The sequence below is a fragment of the Macrotis lagotis genome, chromosome 1, assembly GCF_037893015.1.
Source record: "Macrotis lagotis isolate mMagLag1 chromosome 1, bilby.v1.9.chrom.fasta, whole genome shotgun sequence".
Taxonomy (NCBI): Eukaryota; Metazoa; Chordata; class Mammalia; order Peramelemorphia; family Peramelidae; genus Macrotis; species Macrotis lagotis.
The window spans coordinates 858,797,178-858,801,041 of record NC_133658.1 but is presented as its reverse complement, the minus strand read 5'-3'; the positions used below and the strand labels follow the sequence as shown (position 1 = coordinate 858,801,041).

The 3,864-nt window shown below is 35.8% G+C and overlaps 1 pseudogene; it reads right to left on the bottom strand.

Moving 5' to 3' along the window:
• Positions 1-470: 470 nt before the first annotated feature.
• On the bottom strand, positions 471-3,294 carry LOC141508850 (10 kDa heat shock protein, mitochondrial pseudogene; annotated as a pseudogene).
• Positions 3,295-3,864: the final 570 nt, after the last annotated feature.

The window sequence follows — 3,864 nt, the reverse complement described above, 5'->3', positions numbered from 1 at the left end:
CCTGACATCCTATCATTGCCCTCCTAGATTTGTGATTAACATAGGAGGAGATCTTAATTTTTAACTAGGGGGTAAGGTGATCTTTATGAAGCCAAATATTTTCTACAGGGAATTAATCTTCTATCACAATATATTTATGGGAAATTCTTCTTTCATAATTTCTATGTCCCTGGGAATATGATTGGGGAGTATTACACCTTGCTTGTCTTTTTTTTTTTTTTGGAATGTTACTGTTTATTCTTGTTATTAATCAGATACAATTGTAGCAAAGCTCCAGTCTTTTAAACTTGATGTAGGAAATTAAAATAACATTTCAGGGAAATCTTAACACATGAAATAGTTAACCATCCATTTATACTTTTTTATTTGGAAATGTTCGTATTGATGCAGAGAAATTGGATTTTAGAGATACAAGATATCCATTTATTATAAAACAAGAGACCTGGAAATTATTTACATGATGAAACAAAGATTTCAGAACTTCAATGGAATAGGCAACTTTCAGAGGCCACTTCATTAGTGATTTCAGTCCACATATTTCCCCAGAATGTCACTATCTCTAAATAAGAAATAGTCCTTGTCCTCTATAACTACTTTGGTGCCACCGTATTCTGGAAGAAGAACTTTGTCTCCAACTTTCACACTAACTGGCTGAATCTCTCCACTCTTTCCTTTGGATCCTGATCCAACAGCCACTACTGTGGCTTGTAATACTTTTCCTTGAGACTTCTCTGGAAGCATGATACCTCCCTTGGTAACAGTCTCAGCAGCACTCCTTTCCACCAAAACTCGGTCAAGGAGGGGAAGAAACTTTCTAAAAGCCTGCCCTGCCATAACTCCCTCCGCGGCCTGCAGCTCGCTGTCTGGCTCAGTGCATCTGCTCCATCCGTACACCTTGCTTGTCTTAATTGGACCCACCACTCCATTTTCCTGGACATTTCTATACCAGGCATGTTCTTCAACCATATAGGCTCCATTCCTCCTTTTCACCTGTTTGCAGAGAAGGGATGAACTAGAGGCTTCGAGTGAGTCATGGATTCTCAGACACAGCTTTTGTGTGCATATGTTTTGAGTAATTACACTTATTTATTACAAGGAAGCATTTTTATGTTTTGATGGGGTTGTTGGGTAGATGAGGACAGAGGGAGTAATGATAGTAATACTAAAAACAAAAAAGGTAGAAAAAAATGTACCTGAACCATTTAAAAATACACAAAAGAGAGTAAAAGGAAATTAAGAAGAGGATAAGGAAACAGGGCAGCATTGAAATTATTATGTTAAATTTGAAATGTGTTAAAAAATCAAGCTATATTGGAAAATGTGGAAATTTTTATAGAAAATTTATTTCATAAAAGGCTTGTTTCTCAAATATTTAGGAAACTGAGTCAAATATGTACAAAATAAAGAGTCATTCCTAATTCGATAAATGGTCAAAAATTATGAATAGTCAATTTTCAGAAGAAGAAATCAAAGTTATCTTTAGTCACATGAAAAAGTGCTCAGAATTACAGTTATTAGAGAAAAACAAATTAAAACAACTCTGAATACCACTTCACCCTTATAAAATTGACTAATATGGTAGAAAAGGACAATAACAAATGCTGAAAAAGATGTAGAAAAATTAGGACACTAATGCACTGCTGGTGAAGTTGTGGACTAGTCTAACCATTCTACAGTCTGAAACTGTCCAAAGGGTTACAAAACTGGGTTTATCCTTTGATCCAGGAATATGACTATTAGGTCAGTAACATTGAAAAGATCAATGAACAAGGAAAAGGACCTATAATATACAAAAATATTTATAGCAGCTCTTTTTGTGTTAGCAAATAATTGGAAATTGAGGGGATACCCAACAATTGGGGAATGGCTAAACAAGTTGTAGTATATGATGTGTGAGATATATATTTACATACAAACACATATAAATATACATATATTCATCTATTTATACACATACATATAAGCACTTACCCATATATACATATAGTCCCCTATATATATGCATATATGTATATATAACTATATATACATATCATCATTATGCATATATGTATATATAACTATATACACATATCATCATTAAGTCTTTTTGGTTATATCTAACTCTTGGGATCCCATTTGGGCTTGAATAGTTCAAAATACCATTTAAGTTCATATTTTCTCAAAACTTCCCACCAATATGTTTACCTTTATTAGTCAGTCAGAGGGCACAACCAATTCAAAGCAAAAGCATTTAATGAAATAGCAGAGTTTGGAATGTGATCCTAGAATATTTTCCTCATAAACTTGGGTCACACCCTCCTACAAACACTAGGAAGAATGTGGGGCAGATTAATGTAGAGACAAATAGCTAAAGTTCACACGTAGAGTTCACACATTGAAACCCCAAGTGGTCAGGTTGCATGCATGAAAAGACTCATGCCCCTAGCGCTATAGTTCTGCTTATAACCAAGCTACTCTCCCTAGGCCTACTCCCCATTGACCTCCTATTGACTCATTATCTCTGGTAGATGCTATTCCACTGGGCACATGATTACTATTGGCTCCTGTTATCATGTACTACAGTAGGTCATGGAATGGAATCAAATAGATCCTCAAGGTCCTTTATATCTAGAAAAGGAGGTGGGGGGGAAATTGTGTCATGGAAGTAGGAAGTTAGCAAAAGGATATTACAAGGATTATGTTAATACCCATGAATTAGTAAAAGTACTAGAGGAAAGTTTCCAGTTGTTTGGGTGGATAATAGCATATTAAAAGGCTGAAATTATCAATTGAGACAAGTCAAGAACTTGTGAGTTGTCCCTGCCATTGACAGAGTGAAAGCTATTTCTAGCAGATATCTAACATGATTAAAGTCTTTCATTTGCTAAACCCTTTATGTATTTTCTCTTTCTGTTCAGATGGTGTACAGACTCTACACACAACAAGGACTTTATTCCACACCAACAGAAGTAGGACCCATTCTGATGAGATACTATTTGGGAACAGATTGAAGGATCCAATTTTACCAGTATTCCAAGCCTGGTGTCATTCCCAATCCATTTGCCTCCTAGAGAAGGGATGTCTTTCTAGTTTGGGCCCTGGGTCCATTTCTCATTAGACTTCTTCAACAATCCAGTCCTTTACTTATCTGAATGATGATTTGTTCCTTGTTCTCACTCTCCCCTCCTTTGCCTCTATGTATTTGCTGACATCAAGGAAAACCAAAGAGAAACCCCTCTCTTTACCTTTTTGCTGAAATATTTTCTTCTTTTAAGGTCCAGCTCTGGGGATTCTTCCTTTGTGTATCCTTCCCTGGATTTCATGAGTAAAAGTGATCAGAGAATCATAGGATTTTATAGCTAGAAGACTAATTGGTTTTACAGACCAAATCCATCATTTTCTTCCTTGAATTTTCCTAGAGCACTTTGTCTGGATCTCTGCCTCTATTTTTCTGATTTGTGTCACACTTGTCTATATACCTGCTTTATCATCATTGTCTCTGCCAGTTGCCCCACTCCAACTGTAAATTTCTAGGTAATACTTTGTTTTATCTCAATAGTCTTAACATAGGGCCTTACACATAATAGGCATTTAAATGATATTTACTAATTTGAATTGAGACAAGGCTGGGTATAATGACTGAAAGCATCCAATGACCAGTAATTACATCCCTCCATATGACTTAGGTCAGCAAGATGTAGAGTCCAGAGGATGTTCACTTGGTCATTCCACCTGTTCCCCTATGAAAAATGGGCAATTATGATGATGCTTTGTAGACTTGGCAATGGTACATAAACTTTTTTTTTGCTATTTTATGGCCTAGGAGACTTCTTGGTCTTTTGTTTACTTTTTATTGAATGACTTTCCATTGTTCAGTCATTG